At 44.8% G+C, this 20370-nt stretch overlaps 1 protein-coding gene across 3 annotated transcripts in view; it reads left to right on the top strand.

Moving 5' to 3' along the window:
• Nucleotides 1-20370, top strand: part of LUZP1 (leucine zipper protein 1) — a 57090-nt gene that overhangs the window by 20118 nt on the left and 16602 nt on the right. The window contains exon 1 of one of the 3 annotated variants that reach the window (XM_035120693.2): nucleotides 7160-9609. The exons of 1 other annotated variant lie outside the window; for it this stretch is intronic. The gene's annotated coding sequence lies outside the window, so the exon portion shown is untranslated. Of the gene's footprint in view, nucleotides 1-7159; nucleotides 9614-20370 lie in introns of those variants that run through there. One more of the 3 variants, XM_035120692.2, reaches the window with a different exon arrangement.

Raw genomic sequence — 20370 nt, 5'->3', positions numbered from 1 at the left:
CCTAGTCCAAAACACTAACCCCTGTATCACCTTGGTGGTTCATAAACCACTGTATGCTTGTGCCATCTATTATACAGAGTGGAAGTCTTTGTCTTCTTGTGCACAAACATATCCCATCTTCTTTTTGCTGTTGACTGCAATTCAGGAGAAAGCAACAGGGTGCCCTGGTTCTTCCACTAAGGTCCCACCGTAGTCATTTGGCCTTTGTGTCATCCATGTTTCACTATGATGTCATTTCACCAGGTAAATTTGCTGCTTCTTGGAAGCTAGATGGAGGATTATGAGTCTGTGCGCTTTGTGGTGTAATATATCTCAATGGATTTTAGTAGGCTATATCAGGCTAATGCTGCAATGTAATCTGACACAAAATAAATCTTTTAAAGTTGAGTTTTAATTATCCATTTGGAGCTTCACCCCAGTTCCCCCCCCCAAAGCAGAAAACAAAAACATTTCTAACAGTCTTGCAAGCATGGTGGATCCATGTGAGCCTTTGCTCTTCATTAGGCTTCTGCAACACAACAGCTGGTGAAGATTTGAGGCATTTGCTTGGCTGAATGGAGGTTCCTGCAAAAATCAAAGGAAGGGCACAAGTATGGATTGTCCCAGCGACCCTGTGCAGTTTTAGGAGCATGTAACCCAAACATTTCAGCTCAGCCCAAAATGTGAGCAGTGGTGCGGACACAGCTGGGTCAGAGAGCATTCAGAGGTGGTGAGCTTCATGATTCAGTGGCTGAACTTGTTACTCGTGGTGGTGTTGTAGGTTTACCCCATTAGATTTTGGGGGTGGGTGGGTTTCCTGGGTTTCACAGTAGGAAGTATATGACGATATAACAAAATAAGTGTGTTGGCTACCCTTGTTTTACCCCAGCTCTCCAGTTAGTGACTCTCCAGGGTTTCAGACAGTATTTTCCAGCCCAGGCTGAGGTTGCCAGAAGCTGGGACACTTTGCGTGCAAAACATGTGTGCTGCCACTGAGCTGTGGCCATTCCTGAAGGCAAGGCAGTGGCACGGTTCACATGCCATAGGAAACCATAGCAAACCGTTTTCCACGAGGCTGGAGTTCACACTTCCGTCAAACCCACAATCCCCAACTTAGCGTTAAGTCCGAATTGAAGTGTGTGGTTTGTTTAGCTCAAACCGCTGTTGGCAAGCCAAGAGTAAACCTTGGCTTAACATTGTGGTTTGTTTGGAGTGAAATAAACAATGATCCCCATTTTGGGCATCACTGAGTCAGGAATAGTAGCTTGTTGCATGTGCTGGGGAAAGTGACATATTTGTCCATCTAGCCATATGTTGTGTACTCTGGAAGGCAGAAAGCGTTTAGCATCTCAATGGTCTTCTGTGCATAATAAACTCCTTGCAAAGAGAAAACTAGGATGTCAGGGAGGAAGGTTATTTCCCAGGCTTTTGCCTGCTGTGCTGGGTTTTTTTATTTGTGTGTGTGTGTGTGTGTGTGTGTGTGTGTGTGTGTGTGTGTTGTATTAAAAAAATCATTTCTTCCACTTGTAGCAGCTCATTGTGTAGGGATGGGAGAGAGATTTGGTTCCATTTGCATTTAAAGTTGAACCTACCTAATTTGCCCTCTCTGAAAAAATACGCAAACCAAAATGTAGCCACGCTTCAAAATTCACACTTCTCCGACTTTTGCAGCACAGTTCGCCATGCAAGTACTGTAATGTAAACAAAAATTCACATTCTTGGGAGTGTGTATATGAATGAAGATAGCATACAAAAGCATTATTACATTACAGAAAATCGCCTTGCAAATGTGTGTATATTAGGCAAAGTAGCATTCCGAAAGTAGGAGAAGTTTTCATTAAAATGCAGGTGAATTTTACATGACTACTTATATCTCTATCTATCTATCATCTATCTATCTATAAAACACACACCACTGCAAACTGATCTGGAAATGTGGAGATCTGAATCTAAGAAATTAGAAACTGAGAGAAGACAAAAATAATTAGATTTGCCCATCCCTCCCTTTCCGTGCCTTATTCTCACTTCACTCTTCTGCATTTGTGCCCCAGTCCTGAGTTTGAGCTCAGTGGGTCTTTCCCAGAATGTGCCACCCTTTGCCATTCAGTTGGGGAAGGGGGCAGTTTATTTTTTTAAAGCAGCATTAAGCCCTGCTTGCTTGATCTGACCTCTGCAGAGAACAGGATGTTCCCTGTGTTTGTCTCAAGGGAGTGACACAGGAATGTTATGACTCATTTAGACCTGCAGACGGTCCTATCCCAGAGGTTTGAGGATGGAATGATAACATTGCTTTCAGAGTAACCCTGTGAGGTAGGCCACCTTTTTTTGCAGATTAGGAAAGCTGAGCCATTCACATCTTCATCACTGTGGGAGAGTTCAGAGGGAGCTTTTTCTTGCTGATCACACAGCCCCTTTGCACAAGCCAGCCAATAAACAGGGATGTCTCCCATTAACTATGGTTTCCTGTTTCATTTGAGCTGGGAAACTATGGTTACGCCACTTCCAAACAAGCCAGAATAGTAAGACCATGGTTTTAAAGTTGATTTAGTATATTGGTTTATTCCAATAATAAGCTGGGAAATTATAGTGAATGGAAGACACACATGCAAAGGGAGGATGGGACGGGTTGTATGTGTTTGTGGCTAGAAAACTCATATGTTTGTCTGATTGTGGTCAGTAACTGTCACATTGTGTGATGACTTGCATTTGCAAGATACAGATAAGACGCTGCAGACGAGTGCCCTTCCTGTCCCCACCCCCACATTCACACGTACATACCCGTGCAGTTATTTTGTAAAAAGGGAGTTTTGTGTATTGAGCTGCGAGTCACATCATCTGATCGGTTCATGGATGGCTCTTTTGCCCAAGAAATCCAGTTTGAAGTCCAAATTGCAACAAACAGGATCTCAGCAGATGGGGGATACACAGGAACACAAGGAACATAGGAAGCTTATCCATCTACCTCAGTATTGTCTGCCCTGACTGGCAGCAGCGGTCCAAGATTTCAGGCAGGGGACATTCACAGTCCTAACTGGGGATACCAGGGATTGATGCTTGCCCTCTTCTGCGTGGAAAGCCACTGAACTGCATGCCTTGAACTGGTCTACCGGGAAGTAGCAAGCAAAGGCAAATGGGAAGGAAGGGTGAGGCTATCAGTGCCTTTGCTTGGAGAGGGTGTATGTGTTTGGGAGACAGGATTTTTTTAAATAAAAAATCTCTCCATGGGGATGCTTTATGGTATGATATGGATAAACATACTACCAGAATGGAAAATGCAGAGAAAAACAAATCCATTCTGGTGAGAGGTTTATTCACATCATTCCAGGAAGCATGAGGAGAAAATTGTTATTTTGGAGCTGTGTTTTATCTTGAGGATGTGTCTACATAGCTGCCAAGTTCCGAATTGAAAAATCCGGGACCACCAGTGGTGCGGCACCGGAAGTCGCTTCTACGTGACTTCAGGACATGCGTAGAAGCGACTTCTGGCGCCGCGGCCATTTTGGAAATGGGCAGAGCGGCACCAGAAACATGGGCGCCGGCAGGAGCTGCTTTCCGGGGGATTTACGGGATATAAATCCATTCGGGAGACCAGCGGGAAACGGTAAGAAAATATGGGGGTTTCCCGGGAAAAACAGGGTACTTGGTAGCTATGTGTGTCTATAGCCTACAACAGGGGTAGGCAACCTAAGGCCCATGGGCCACAAGCGGTCCACAGGGGTCGTTTAACTGGCCCACAAGCCGCCCGTGAATGGAGCCACTTGCTTGGCGAGTCCCCACGTGCTGCGCTAAACCGGCGCAGCACAATGCGGGGACTCGCTTCTGCAGCTCCAGAAATTGTGTATGTGCAAGCGCAGACGCTGGAAATCGCAGGTGTGCGTAATCTGGCCCACGGAGGGATCTCCGCTGGAGTAAAGTGGCTCATTTGAGGTAAACCTTGCTGCCCCCTGGCCTACAATCTTAAACTGTTTTGAAACCAGTCTCCCTGCCTGTGGTTCTTTCAAAAGACCCTAGTAATTAAAGCCTTGAATAGGTGCTAAGATTTATTTAAAAGACTTCACAGAACTTGACATTCCCAGGGTTCCAGGGTTGAGAATCCGAAACACTCTACATCTGCACCCTACATTTAAAGTAGTGTTTCACCACTTTGAACAGTCATGGCTTCCCCCCAAACATCGCAGGAACTGTAGTTTGTAAAGGGTTTTGAGACATGTTAGGAGACCCCTATTCCCATCACAAAGTGCTACAATTCCCAGAGTTCCCTGAGAAGAGGGATTGGTTGTTAAATGACTCTGAGAATTATAGCTCAGCACCCTTAACAAACAGTTCGCAGGATTTTGGGGGGATGCCATGACTGTTAAAGTGATGTTATACCTACTGCTTTAACTGTTAGGAGCAATAGGGCCATAGTTAAACCAATTCAATACTGGATTAACATGTGTAGGTAGGCTCTAAACCAGTACTTTGCATCCAGAGTTTTATGCCTATTTTATTGTTCCGCCTTTATAAATGACATTTCCCCCCTCCCATCCTACCTCCCATGAACTTAAAACCACTTTTATCCTCACAACAACCCTTTGAGGTAGATTAGGCTGCTAAAAGAAACTCAACTAAGGTGATCCAGAGAGATCTTTGTAGGAATTTCAACACAGAACTCCTTGGTCATAGACCAACACTCTAGTCAGACCGACCGGGAAGTGGGGCGGGATATGTGACCCTCCAGATCTTGTTGGACTTCAGTTCCCATCAGCCCCAGCTGGTGTGGCCAGTGATCAGGGATGATGGGAGTTGGAGTCCAGCAACATCTACGCACCTTCCCTGCTTTGGATGGCAGGCGCAGTTCACCAGTGGCAATTCTTTCACCTTAAGTTAAAAGTGGGAACTATTTCCTATTTCCGTTATTTGTGCACGGATAGCTTTAAAAACACGTTATTGCAATGTTTTCATCCCTCCACAATTAGGCTTAGTCGGTTAGGCTAAGAGGGTGGGACTGATCCAAGGTCACCCCAGTGAGCTTCACGGCTGAGTTGGAATCTGAACCCAAGACTTCCTCATCCGACACAAACGCGGCCACTACACCTCACTGAAGAAGGCAAGCTTTCCTATAAATGCCAGCAGATTTAGAGGCAGAGTTCCTCCCAAGCTGGCTGTGCAAGTACAGCTGTCTCCTACTCTAGCAGGCTGTAGCTTTACTGCATTCAGCAACACCGTTTTAGCATTCTGGGTAGCTGGTTTTGCTGCAGTGCTGCGGGTTTGTTGTGTCCTACACCAGGGTCTGCCCTTGTTTTGTTGTTGTTGCTTATTTCCCTTTAAGCCATCAGTAGTATTAAAAGCTTTTAATTCACTCCGTCTTCCAAAAGCCAAGGGATGCCTGCGTATGTGTGATTTGCCGGGGTGAGGGGGACGGGGAGAGAGGGAGGGAGGGAGAAAGACTTTCTCAGCAGAGGTGATTGCAGACACTGGAAATGCAAGCAAGTCACCTGATTCCATTGCAGCACTTTTCAGCTGCTGGCTGATGTCTTGCCAACCCATCCCCTTTCTCATGGAAGTGTGCAAAGCAACCTGGAAGGTGTGTGTGTGCGTGTGCGTGCGCATAGCTGATGAATTTTCTTTGTGAACTTGTTGTTACATGTGGTAATCCTTAGCAAAACATACCAGAGGAGAAAGGAGAGCTGGAAAGCCAGTGATAATTTCATTGTTGCCTTTCCCCCACCTCCTGGCAGGGGAAAACATCATTCTGCTTTGGATTGTGAAAGTATTCTGTTCATTCACTTTCAAGGTACAGTATTCCCTGGTATGGGCCAAATAATCCTCCCCCCCCCCCCCGTGTGCACACACTTCTCAACCGCAGACGCCATTGAACATGCAAACATTTTGTCTGACTTTTAGCTGACTCAGGCAGCTCATGGGATGACAGCACAAAGAGAACCTGGCTGCTCTTTTTCATGCCCTGGTAACCTCAAGGCTAGGCTACTACCATCTACTACTTTGTAGTAGGCTACTACTTTGATGACTTCCCAGAAACCTGCTAGTAAAAAATGCAACTACCCATGTTTCCCCGAAAATAAGACACTGTCTTATATTTATTTTTCCTCAAGAAGACACACTATGGCTTATTTTCAGGGGATGTCTTATTTTTTAATTACGCGTCCAACCTCGCCTCTTCCGTGGCGCCCTCCAGTACTGCACCTATCACTATGTCTTATTTTCAGGGTATGGCTTATATTGCGCAAATGCTTAGAAATCCTGCTATGGCTTATTTTATGGGTATGTCTTATTTTTGGGGAAACAGGGTTCTATGCTATTTACAGGGAGCAGCTTATCTTACCAGGTCTTAAGCAACTATACGGGCTACTTATTGTTCTGAGCGTAATTCCTAATGCTGGTGCTTGTTTAGAATCATAGAATCATAGAGTTGGAAGAGACCACAAGGGCCATCCAGTCCAACCCCCTGCCAAGCAGGAAATAGCATCAAAGCATTCCTGACATATGGCTGTCAAGCCTCCGCTTAAAGGCCTCCAAAGAAGGAGACTTCACCACACTCCTTGGCAGCAAATTCTACTGCCGAACAGCTCTTACTGTCAGGAAGTTCTTCCTAATGTTTAGGTGGAATCTTCTTTCTTGTAGTTTGAATCCATTGCTCCGTGTCCGCTTCTCTGGAGCAGCAAAAAAACAACCTTTCTCTCTCCTCTATATGACATCCTTTTATATATTTGAACATGGCTATCATATCACCCCTTCACCTTTTCTTCTCCAGGCTAAGCATACCCAGCTCCCTAAGCCGTTCCTCATAAGGCATCGTTTCCAGGCCTTTGACCATTTTGGTTGCCCTCCTCTGGACACGTTCCAGCTTGTCAGTATCCTTCTTGAACTGTGGTGCTCAGAACTGGACACAGTACTCCAGGTGAGGTCTGACCAGAGCAGAATACAGTGGTACTATTACTTCCCTTGATCTAGGTGCTATACTTAAGTGGCTTGCCGACCCTGGGTGTCTTAAGGGGTTGCCTTCTATTGCTACACAGTTCTGCCCAAGCACTACCTTTTTCACCTGAGGTTCTCTTCCAGAACCCGCCTCCTCCTAAAGTTAGATGAGTTGCGGCCAGAGATGGCCTTCTGTGACATGGCACCTGTTTTATATACTGTAATGCCTTCTGTTGGGAGATTTACCTCACTTGGTTCCAATCATGTCTTTCTAGCACCAGGCAAAGGCGTATTTTATTTCCCCAGGCATTGCAGCACCTAGCGTGAGCTTCTGGCTGGTAGTCTAATCTGCTTTGCTCAATTTTAGTTGCTATTCTGTTTTGTATTTGGCACTAACCATTGTAGACTGCCCTGACGTTTCTGGTTGGAGGTGTCCTTAACATCTTTTGAATAAAGCAAAGCTTAAATTTTGGACAAATTCTGGCCAAAGTAAGTTTTCTTGAAATGCGCAAATAGCCCATACAAATGATAAAAATATGGCAACCCATCATTTAGGATTACAGGCAGTGTCCTGATTTATTGGTTGCCTGGCTTTCCTGTCTTCTTCAGCCAGACCTGACTTTTGGGTGGCATCATTTGTGCATGAAACCAGGAACAGGAGAGTGGCTTCCACCCACCCGTATATTGGCGTAATAACCACGGCTTGAGTTGTTGGTAATTACGGACTGATTCATACATAAGTGTACATCAGTTAATGTATCATCCACTTGATGACTCGCAGCCATGGATGTGAACCACCCCCGTTGAAAAGCATTGTGCTCGAAGTGAAGCTGTGCTTAATCTAGAATGGCTGTTTCACGCATATACATCATCACTTGACCTTGTGCCCAAGTGTGAATTGCCCCTCTCCCCCCACTAAATAAATTGCCCCCCCTTTTCAAAGAAAATGGGTGGATTTGAGAGAAATGCTTCTGTTTTATCTTTCCAAGACCATCGTCTACATACTGGATGTGACTGGTTAGGATTAAGTTGTGTGTATAAATGAATCCAATCTTGCTAATAGACTTGCTTAAAATGTATTTACTGTAGTAAGGCTCTACTGATTGGAATATGTATGACTGCCAGATAGTGTTTCTTTATTTATTTTTACTTTCTAGACTGATGTTCTGACTTAATTCTTAGCTTGCTCTGTATTTTGTTTCAATAATTTTGATTCTGGATTTTTATTGATATGTATTTTCATTTTATTTGTATTCTAGTCTTGATTTTCCGTTTTTGTTACTTTGTAAGCCACTCAGAGTCTTTTAGAAATATTATACAATCTGTAAATTGGATGGCAGGATGAATGAATGAATGAATGAATGAATAAATAAATAAATAAATAAATAATATGCTGTCTTTCTGCCACAGAAATCAGGGCATTGTGCAATATAAAATGATGTCTTTGCAATCCAAGGGACATGTCAGATGAAAGGGAAAAGGTCTTGGAAGGGAAGAGGCAAAATAAGCAAATGTAGGTTCCCAAAACATCTATCCTGCTATATAATGACGTGACATGACGACCTGTGGAATGGCTGCTGATGAAGGCAGTTCTGGGAAGGGAGGAGACAAATGGCAGATCGACCCAGGCAGGCTTCTGCAGAGGGCCTCAGTGTCTCACCTGTCACTCAGATGGTTGAAGATGACGCAAGTTCTGGGAGGGGAGGAGTTACCGTACCTGGCAATTGGTCTTCACCAGGCTGAGGCAAGGGGCTGTACTGTCTCGCCTGTTCCTCTGATTTTGGGGAGGGGGGAATCCCTGATGCCATCAGGTGGGCCTGAAAAGGAAACCAGAGACCAACCATTTCATCTGGAGAATAGCTGGCATCTGACAGATATGAAATAAAGCTGAAGCCAAGCTCTTCCATCCCACTGAAGACCAAACGTTCCTCTCAGGAAGAGCAATTTGCTTTGTAGACATATTTTGCCTCAAGCCAGAAACCATAGACTGCCTGTCCCTGCTGAAAACAAGAGGACTTCTTTTCTGATGAGTCAGCAGGGGGCATTATCTAGTTGCAGGTAGCTTGCTTGAACTTGCCTTCTGCTACTAGGGGTGGGGGATTTTGTTGTTAGTTTTCTGGACCCTTGGCGAGTCGCCTGAAGCCTATATCCGATGCTTGTTGGGGGAAAGACTCTTTTTGTCGCTTATTGTGCAACAGGGGCAATAATTCATTTTCTCTCCCTCTTGCCCCTTTTTAAAAAATCACGGTCTTGCCTTCCTGGAGATTTGTTCTTGGCCAAGATGTGAAATGGCACATGTTTAGTTTTGGTCATGAGTATCTTTGACAATGCAGCACAAGCTATGAGGCAGAGTTGGGGCACCTCAGACCCTGGAGTGCAAATGTGGCCCTCCAGGCTTCATTACCTGGCCCTTCACAGGCCATGCCACTCTCTGGCCCTGCTTCACACCCCAGTTGTTTATGCCTGGTCAGAAAGTCTCTTTGAATGCTTCAGGCTTGTCTGGATGGGAGGACAGAGGGTGTGTAGAAACTGGTTTCCTGTAGAAAGGTAAAATTTGCATGCATTGCTCTTCCCAATTCTGCCTCTGGCCCCACCCAGCATTGGCATGTTTGCCCAGGAGGAAATGAGGGCTGGAAAAGTTTCCCCACTCCTGCTCTAGGGTGATCTGAAGATGGAAACACGGAGCAGAATTAATTCTGATTTTGATGGCTAGTAGGTATAAGCCTTTTTGTTGTTGTTGTTGCCCTTGTATTTTTAATAGCTTTCGTTTTCCCCCAGGCTCACAAAGGTCAAGACTAATGTAACAGGATGGATGTAATTAGATTTTTGCAGGTGGTAGGCTCCAAGGACAAATCTAAATGGCTTTGATCAAATATTATTTTTAGCCAAATAGGTCCCCTTCTTTGATTTGGCCCAGAGCAATGTGAGCTGCGTAATTGGTGTAAATAAATTTGGGGTGTGTACCTAGATAACTTGAGCAGTAGTAGGACTTTTATGGAGGGACAAAACTCCTTGTGGGCTTTTCCTCATGGGAGGTCTTCGAGCAGAGTTGGGGCAGCCAAATCTTGGGGATGCTTGAGCACTAGGTTTTCTGCTTTGAGAGGTGTGGGAGAGTTTGGATCCGATGGGCAATGAGTCTTTCTCTAATGCTGTGATTCTATTATCTCGAGGATTGAGCTCAAGAGAAACAAACCAGTTGTATCAGCTTGCAGAAATAAGTTGGCTCTGAGCAGCTGGGGGTCATCACATCCAACCCCTCCACAAGCAGTTTTTCTACTTAGAAGAAATGTTGGTATTTTTTTAAAAAACAAAAACAAAACAAGGTGCATGATTGCATAAAGATAAAAGAGCAAAATCTAAACTGCGTTTTTAGCTGGCTTTGGTGGCAAGTATGTTTCTCGTTTGCAGTAATAAGGTAAATTAATAATTGCTTTTCAGGACAACCCCACTTCCCACCCAAAACAAAACGCAACCCTGGACTAACCTCTGTTTCTACAGATTGCAAATATTGCATGCTCCGTGATTTGCAGCTTCCATTAGCAAAGACATGATGACTTTGGAAATCATCAGAAAACTTCTGAATATCTGTCTCTGCAGGCAGTTTCACTAGTTCTGCTGGATGATGGGTGATGATAGGCTTCCAACTCACTTGTGGTTATTTATTATATTTATAGTCATCCCAGATGCTCAGGGCTGTAGACATTGTTCTTCCTTAGTTTATCCTTGCAACAACCTGTGAAGCAGATGAGGCTGAGAGATGGGTGGCTTTCTCAAGTATATTTGTGAATATTTGTGGCTGAGACGAGATTTCAACTTGGGCTACTCCAGTATGCTCAACAACCTTGGGGTTAAATCCTTAAAAAAAAAGCTCATCCCCTCCCAAAAAGCTCAACTTCAATCCTAAAAAAAGGTCAACAACTTCGGTTGGCCCTCACGCATGTTCACATGTTCACTTCATCAAATCTGGCCCTCTTTGAAAAAAGTTTGGATACCCCTGTCCTACAGCTTGTGCTGAGAAGGGCCACAGAGAGGGAGACAAGAACGCACTTCTTATGATGTTCTGCTAGTCCTGGATATTTAATTGATGGTTACTGGGTACAGACCTACACCAGACTACGGGACTCTGTCTCCCTCCAGATGTTTTCTGCAGCACCCATCATCCTTTACTGTTGGCCATGCTGGCAGCTGGGGCTGGGGGAAGTTGGAGTCCAACAACAGTCTAGAAGGTTACAGACTCATCATTTCTGGCCTAGGGCAGTAGCAATGTCAACAACAATGACACGTTAGACAGAGTGAATGGTAAGACAGGAACAACAGGCCAGGCCCACGCTCCTGCTCTCAACAACTGCCTTCCATTCCAATTAGTCAGACCTAGATAAAGTAGGCCATGGATTTCTAAACTAGTAGGTGTCATGGGGTTATTAGTGCCATTTCCATCTCTCACTCTCCACCTGATTTTGGGAGTTATGTTCTTACCCTGCCCTTCCTCCCACGAACTGAAGGCAGCAGACGTGGGTGATCTCATTCTGTTTTTCCCTCTCACAGCAGTCCTCTGGACTGAGAGATGATTAGGTGGTCAAAGGGCCATGCAGTGAACTTCATGTGAGGATTTGCAGGGCTGACCCATGTCATTTTGTTGCCTGGGGAGGGCAAGATGGCAAACGAAAGACCCCATTGTTCCACTGTCAACGCCTTCGCTGGTGATTTGCATTTCTGCCCCTGTGGAACCTTGTGGGTCTGTGTCCCCTGCAGCCTTCCAGCCCTGAGCAACATGTAGACAGGAATTCGGCATCTTCTAAAGCTGTGTCGCAAGGGCCTGGCATTGTTTTCGCAGTAGGAATTCGAATGCCACAAGGAAGTACAAGAACAATAAGCAGAGTGTGTGAGGCTGGGAGCCAAGCGACCAAGTTCCGGAGCATATGCATAGCAGTAAAGTGTCAAGGATCCAGCAGTTTACTCACCCTGCCATAGCACATAATTTTAGGTCCCCCGCCTAACGAAAATGCAGTCCCAGTGAAATCGCACGAGGGCATTTAGCTAGCGAGGTGCCTAGCTGTGACTCAGTATCTGGCTGAAATGGGTGGGGTATCGTGTCATTTCTGATTAACTCGACGACAGGGCTTCCTGACGTGCAAATCATAACTTGACTTGCCTGTCCCCTTGGCCTGTCCTTCACTCCCGGAGGCAACCGGTTGCTGAATGGAACAAGGAGAAGGGTTCAAGTTGGGCTAAGAAGAGAAGAGAGAGGCCTGCAATCTTGTTGCTCGTCAACAGCTGCATGTGAGAAGCCCCTAAGACAGGAATGTGGAACCAGTGGCTCTCCAGATGTTGCTGGATTTCAGTTCCCATCAGCCCCAGCCAGTGATCACAGGGTGATGGTAAATATAGGCCAACCACGTCCTGAGGACCACAGGTTCCCCATCCCTGTCCTAAAAGAATTTCAAGACTTGCAGCAGGCTCTTGGTCAACTTCGAACACATAAACTGCATTTAGATATTATAACTGCTTTAGAATGTGTCCCCCCCCAAATTGTGGATCTGTTTCCCTCCCTTGGCTCATTTGGGAGGAAGGGTAGGATATATATTGAAGATGATGATGATGAATATACAGGGTGCTTTGATGCAGGTGATGGGAGCTGCAGCCTTGATTCAATGGACAGCTAAAGAGTGGCTTTTGCAAACGAGAGAGCTGGCCTTTGCAGTTACGGCACTCAGACCTTGGATCGGCTTGTTTTGAGAAGTTCGTCTGGGGCCAGGATTTCTACCCACTCTTTCTGCAGCAAAACACAATTGAAGCAGCTGGTGCAAATATTAAAAGAACAAAAAATGCAGTCAGTCACATATAAATAGCAGCAGTTGAAGTAGACATAAAAGAGGCCAAATGAGTAAAATGCATGTGCTGGCTTTTAAAATCTTTGAATTGACTTAGTGGTTGTTGTTGTCAACTGCATTGGATGCATTTCATTGCAGAAAGGTGGATTATTAGACATTCATAATAGTGACTTCTTTCCCCAAGTGTGGATCCTTATGTAGCCAAAATAGCACTATCTTGCACAAGAAAGTAGGCATTAGCATGCTGTGGGGGGAACTCCAAGCTTTGCGGAAGCACAACAAACTTTAGAGGGGAGAAAGATAAGGGGCCAAAAGGCCCTCTCAAACAGCCTGCAGAGGGGCTGAACATGCAAATTGGGCCAGGAGGACAGGAAAGACTCGTGCTTAATGTTGTGAGATCACTACAGTTTACAAGCCGGGGCATTTCCCTTTTCTGAAAGTATATTTTGGGTTTAGGGGAAATGTAAGGTGACAATAGGCCTTTAGGCTGCAGCCAATGAATGAAGGTTGCCACTGGAGTCCAATCCAAAGTGATGATAATACGTGAACAAATCAAAGTTCAGGTTTGAGAAACCTTAAATTGCCAGCGTCTTCCTTCCTCATCTTTCAAAGCTGGTGCATTAACTACTTACGATCCATCACCGAGACAAATGCTTTTTGTCTAATGCCCTGCTTTCTCTGAAGACAAAAAACCCTGACACCGCTTCTTGCTAACAGCCCTTGTTTCTGTCGAAAGGCTGCAATCCTATGCATGCTTACTTGGGAATGAGCCCCAGTAAATGCAGTATAACCTATTTTTCAGTCAGCAAGCCTAGGATCCCGCTGTAAGTGTTTCTTCTGTGCAGCTGGGATCACGCAGAGCAAAAACTGAAGTTGAATTAGACCAGAAGTAGGGAGCCTCAGGCCTAGGGGCCAAATGTGGCCCACAAGCTTCTCTATCTGGCCCCCAGGAAACTTCCTCAGACCACACCCATTCTCCTCAGGCCAGGTCCTTCACAAGCCCTGCTTCACACCCTCATTGAGTGTTTTTGCCTGGCTGGAATATGTCCTTGAACTCTGATCTTGCTTGCCTCAATGGTGGATAGAGAGGGCTGTGTGAACGTGTGTAGAAACAGGCCTACAATGCAAGAGTAAAATGCACATTTGCTGCTGTGTTCAACTTTAAGCATTGGCATGTGGCCCTTGAGCTGAGGCAGGTTCCCCACCCCCCACCTGTTTCAGGGGTGGACTAGGAGTGAGGAGACCTGACCTCAGATCCCAGCTCTGCCATAAAGCACACACTGCCATGAAGTGGGAACGCTGCTTCGACCCAGTCGCTGTGCAAACACAAAAAGCACAGAACAACATCCTTCAAGGCCAGACCATAGTACACTGGCCTGCGCCTGGCTCGGCTTCTAGGCTAAGTCAGGGCTGTCTCAGGTTGCAGGCTGGACTGGTGATGGAATAATTTATTGCATGCTGAAGTTCCCCAAGATGTGAAGATGGACCCTGATTCATTTGATGGCTTTACTAAGGGATTAGTACGATTCGTGGAGTAGAATTGGTCTGTCAACAGCTGTTAGATCGCTTAATAGAACTTTCATGTTGAATTGCTGTCAACATCTGAATACTAGGGGGCAAGGGGGGCAGCTTTGGAGAGTTTTTGAAAAAGATAAAGTGGCTTCTAAATCAACCATAAATGGGAGGTCTCTTGTCTCTGTGCCCTACTTGTGGTTGGCCGTGTTGGACAAATGTATGGCTCGGCTAGATGAGCCCTGAATCTGATCCAGCAGGTGCTCTTTTTGTCCCGGCACCTTTCTAAAGCCTCTTGGGCTCATCTTTTTAAGTCAGTGGCAACCTGCTCTGTTGCTTCTGCTGCTACGAGCTCCCAAAGCTTGCACTTGGCACACAAAGAGGAGCTGGCTCTGTGTTTAGAGGTCATCTTGGGTTATCTCCCTCACTCTTCTTCAACCATTGCCAGCCATTCTGAGCACTGTGCGCGCTCACAGTTTTTGGCCGCTCAGATTGTTTTGGCCTTGGTAAAGCCCCTTCTCCTTGGTTATATTGTAGTTCAGTGGTAGAGAGTCTGCCTTGCATTAGAACAGGCATCCCCAAACTGTGGCCCTCCAGATGTTTTGGGCTACAACTCCCATGATCCCTAGCTAACAGGACCAGTGGTCTGGGATGATGGGAGTTGCAGTCCCAAAACAGCTGGAGGGCCGAGTTTGGGGGTGCCTGGTGTAGACAGTACTGAGCTAGATGGACCAGTGAGTCAGCACAAGGCAGTTCACTGCTTTGGAAACTAGTTTGGCTCACTTGGTTTTAAAGTGTATGGAGCCGTTAACCTCTCTTTGCTGGTGTGCTTGCTCTCTGCTCGTTTTAGATATACTCTAGCCTGCACTGCATGGGCGATTTTATGGGGCGTGAGACAAGACAGTTGCTATGCTTTCGACACAGGTTGGACTAAATAGCCCTTAAAGTCCTTTGAACTCTTTTGCCTTCTTTTTTTTTTAAATATAAAAAAGCCTTTATTTCATATTTTATAATTACAAAGCAGAAACATAAATCAAAATCATAAATCATAAATCATAACTCATACATTGAATTGTACAAAGACAACTCCAAATTAAAAAAAAATGAAAAAAGAAAAAAAAGGAAAAAGAAAGGACCTAAAAAAAAATATGTACACATACATACACAGGGGGAAAAAACACATACAGAAACCCTAAAATGTAGTACAGATAAAAAACACTTCCTATTGTATGAACATCACTTCCCTTTATCAGTTCTTCCTTATCCTGCTCTATCTTCTTTACCCCCACCAATATATCCGTATATACTTATCTCTATCCACATATCATCTGCTAAATTGATCTTTCCTCTATTTATTATCCGTTTGTTGCTCATTCTATATGTATTTTAATCGAAGCATATCACCAAATTTGTATTTATATTTTCTTTTTTAAAATAGTCCTCAACATATTTCCATTCTGCCTTGCTTTTTTGTATCGAAATATTTCTAATTGCTGCTGTCAACTTTGCCAAATTCATGATTTCCACTAATTTTTCTTGCCATTCGCTAATTGTTGGTACTCTCTCTCCTTTCCAGTTCTTTGCTATAAGGAGGCGTGCTGCTGCACATGCATATAAAAATATATTTTCCCTATCATTAGGGAAATTGTCTGGCACCATGCTTAATAAAAGTATTTCTGGTTTTTTCTCAAATGTAAACCTCAGCATCTTTTTTAGCTTTTCATACACATTATTCCAAAATTCATAAATTTTATCACACTGCCACCAGCAATGAAAATAATTTCCCAATTTCTCTTTGCATTTCCAACATTCTTTCGAATTAGTCTTATAAATTTTTGCTAGCTTTTCTGGTGTGAGATGCCATCTATATATTATCTTCATCATGTTCTCTTTTATATTTGTACAAGCTGTAAATTTCATACCTTCCCTCCACAGTTTATCCCACTGCTTTCTATTGCGTTCTTTTGCCTTCTAATGAAGATTGAAGAGGTTATCGCAGGGAAGCTGGTTTTGTAAACAAGTTCCTAGTCCGTGTCTCTCTGTGTGTGTGTGTGTGTGTGTGTGTGTGTCTGTCTGTCTGTCTGTCTGTCTGTCTGTCTGTCTGTCTTTACAAGAAATATATTTAGCAATGGGAGGAATGTGCTAAGAGGATATGACATTGTGAAACATCCCAGTCAATTTCGTTTGATTGGATGCATATCTCTTGGCTATTTCCATTGACGGGAAAGTACCTTCTCTTTTTAAACGTCCTGTTTACCTTGACATGCCTAACCAAAATTATTCCTGCAGCCAACCATGTTGGCTGCAGCTGCGTGCATATAGCTGAAAAAAACTTGTGTGCATGATTATTCCCCCCTACCCCTTAGAAGGGCATCAGATCAGCAGGAAAACTTAGCATTTCGTGGAGCATCTGTAAACTGCTGCAATTAAGCCTATGTTTGCAGGAGGTGCACCTAAGTGGCTAATTTTTCCTGGTGTTCTCAGGATAAGAGAGAAAGGAATATTGGGCTGGGGGTGTCTCTGCTAGCTGCCCTTTAACTTAAGGGAGGAGCCATAGACTCGTGAGGGGGAAGCCCCACCTTCCATGGATGACAAGATCAGGTGGTACATGGCCTGGGTTGTTAAATAGAACACTTCCAAGTCCAGGGTCTGTTTCCCCCTAGAATTCATGGAATCTTTAAAAAGAGCAGCAGCAGTAACATCTAAAGCCTGGGGAGAAAGACATTTTTTTACCATTCCCACCCCCTGCCTTCATCAATCACTGCTGCCTTATATTTAATTTAAATCATGCTAAGTTTATTGTGTCTTAGACTCATAGAATTGTAGAGTTGGAAGGGACCCTGAGGATCATCTAGTCCAGGCATAGGCAACCTTGGCTCTCCAGATGTTTTGGAACTACAACTCCCATGATCGCTGACCACTGGTCCTGTTAGCTAGGGATCATGGGAGTTGTAGTTCCAAAACATCTGGAGAGCCAAGGTTACCTATGCCTGATCTAGTCCAACCCAGATGTCTGATCTAGTCCAATGCCAGAATATGCAGCTGTCCCATATGGAGATCGGACACTCAACCTTAGCATTATCAGCACCATGCTCTAACCAACTGAGCTATCATCAGCTACTTTAGAGACCAGCTGCTGGACAGAGAAATGGCAAATAGGTCGAAACAAAATAAAAAAATTCCTTCCAGTAGCACCTTAGAGACCAACTAAGTTTGTCATTGGTATGAGCTTTCGTGTGCATGCACACTTCTTCAGAAGTGACTACGCCAGACCAACATGGCTACCTACCTGTAACAGCAAATAGGTATTTTACGTAGAATTGAGATGGGGAACCTGTGGTCCTATGACCAAGTCACCTAGTGTTGGGGTAGGTGTGGGGCAGGTAACAAGGGGCTTGGACAAGAGGAACTTTGTAGGCCCCACCAATCAGCTGATTGGCGGTGCCTGCAAGACTCTTTAGGCGCATGCTGACAGTCAGAACTTGAGAAGCAATGTAAGGCTTCTCATGCACTGACAATCAGCTGATTGTCAACATTTGAGAAGACCTGCTGTGCAAAAGGGCTTTGGACACACCATCAGTTAGCTGATGGTTGGTGTTTTGCCGACGGTTTGATTTCAAGCTGCACACTCACCTGACATTATTATGTTGCCAGGCGATTGACAGGGGAGCAGCCCAGACCCATTTCTCTACCTCTGTTCTACCGTTTTTAACACTACAGTTTTCTATAGTAATTGGGGCTCTGTGTGTATTCCACAGTTCTGGGACCACACCATGCTAGTGAAGAATTCAACATCCTCAGCATTATTGTCTTCTTTTCTGTCCTTTAAGAGTGCATAGGTAACTTTGAAAGGTTTGCCTGATCAAATCAAAAGGAGCCAGAAGAGTAATTAAACCGAAATTTGCAGGGATGCATATTGCACAATCGTGCAGAATGTGCAGATCAATATTGGTAGAATGCTGTGTGGGTGAAAGGAGCTACAAACAAAAAATGTGGTGGCAAAGCCTATATATATGCTTATTCCCTGGATATTCCAAGTGAAATTGGGTGTGTGGCTAATGGAAGATGGTTCTGCCGCCGCCACTGATTTCCTGGACCTAATGGTCAGGGGTACCTTTACCTTTACTGTAATTAATGAACAATGACTAAGGCTAATTTCAATGGAACTACTTTGAGTAAAACCTAGGTAAAGGTAAAGGTACCCCTGACTCTGGGGTTGTGACGCTTATCTCGCTTTACTGGCCGAGGGAGCCGGTGTACAGCTTCCGGGTCATGTGGCCAGCATGACTAAGCCGCAGATGGTGGTTATTTTTAGAGAGCTTCTCAAGACAACCTGTTTATTTAGTATTCATCCTGATTTGCTTGCACAAGGTTTACATGGTGGTTAGATTATGTCTGGTCTTTATTGAGCATTTGCTCTGATTTGTTTACAGGGCACTTATATAACAATAAGCATTCAAAAACTGCTAGCACATTTGCAAATTTAAGCAGGTTCTGTTATGGTTTCAAATTGGAACAGGACCTCGTGCTGAGATTCCTGCTTTGCAGGGGGTTGGACTAGATGACCCTTGGGGTCTATTCCAACTCTGCGATCTTTCATTCATCCTGATTTGCTTGTGGGGTGTTTATACACCATGCTGTTAATCATTAGTTGAATGCATTTCCTTGTCACTTTCCAAACCACACTTTATTTTTATTTTTATTTAAAGTGTATTTGTTGTGCTTCAATCCACTTTAAATGCACAAACCTAAAGTACCAGTGTGCACTTGAATTCCTCCTGCAAAATACCGACAGCCAGGAGGCGGTGATGTCAGTGAGGGCATGTCACAAGTCCATCACCTGCCCCCTCTCCCTCTGTTCTTCTTCCCTTCATTGTCTGTGAATTTTCCCTGTCTGCCACTTGAAGAGACCAAAAGTCCCAAGGAAACAACAGCCCAGGCAGCAATGGACTTGTGGCAGGCTCCTACCAAAATCACAGGTGCCAGCCATCATTATCCATGTTTCTTAAGATAAACACTGTCATTGCTCTCAATAACTTTCAGTAGTCATACTGCTTGCAGACAAGGAACCCTGTGAGTAACATCAAATAGCCATTTGCGCCACAAGATTGCTCATTGGGATAGCATGACTTGGCTCTTTGGCAACTGAAGGCAAAATGTTGCAAGGCTATCGCAGCAGGGCTAATCAGACCACAAGGCAAGCCGTGGCCCCTTTTATTATGTAGGAATGAATGGGGATTTGCTGCAGAGGACTACCATAGTCCTGGTAGATCCCTCTGGGATAGCTGTGAGAATGAGCCTTCAGTCAAGAAGCACATTAGGAGTGTAAAGGTCCTTGCAGTTACATTTCCCATGGTGTCTGTTAAGTGCTGGGTCCTTCTAGGTCACATTTGAAAGTCATCCTTTCCCGTCTGGTTTCTGCACCCTCTGTGAGATGGAGAAGACGTTAGTTGACCCAGTGTGTGATCTTTGTATTGAGCTTCGTATTGAACCAATGGCTTCAAGTTCCAAGAAAGGAGATTCCGACTAAACATTCGGAAAAACTTTCTGACAGTAAGAGCTGTTCAGCAGTGGAACAGACTTCCATGAGAGGCAGTGGACTCTCCTTCCTTGGAGGTTTTTAAGCAGGGGTTGGGTGGCCCATCTGTCATGGGTGCTTTAGCTGAGTTTCCTGCATTGCAGGGGGTTGGACTAGATGATCCTCGGGGTCCCTTCCAACTCTACAGTTTCATGATTCTATGAACTTGTTAAGGGAAATTCCTCCTTTCTGGTCTTGCTGGATCTGCCTGTAGCTTTTGGTACTGTAGACCATGATCTTCTGTTGCATTGCCTGCTACATTTGGGGAATGCCTTCCAAATGATTGGGACGCGGGTGGCGCTGTGGGTTAAACCACAGAGCCTAGGCTTGCTGATCAGAAGGTCGGTGGTTTGAATCCCCGCGACGGGGTGAGCTCCCGTTCCTCAGTCCCAGCTCCTGCCAACCTAGCAATTCGAAAGCATGCCAGTGCCATTAGATAAATAGGTTGGAAGGTAGATGGCGTTTCCGTGTGCTGCTCTGGTTCGCCAGAAACGGCTTTGTCATGTTGGCCACATGACCTGAAAGTTGTACGTCGGCTCCCTCGGCCAATAA

This window comes from Zootoca vivipara, chromosome 6, assembly GCF_963506605.1.
Source record: "Zootoca vivipara chromosome 6, rZooViv1.1, whole genome shotgun sequence".
NCBI classification, from domain to species: Eukaryota; Metazoa; Chordata; class Lepidosauria; order Squamata; family Lacertidae; genus Zootoca; species Zootoca vivipara.
Note: the sequence above shows the minus strand (reverse complement) of the source record. Positions and strands in the feature narration are given on the sequence as shown.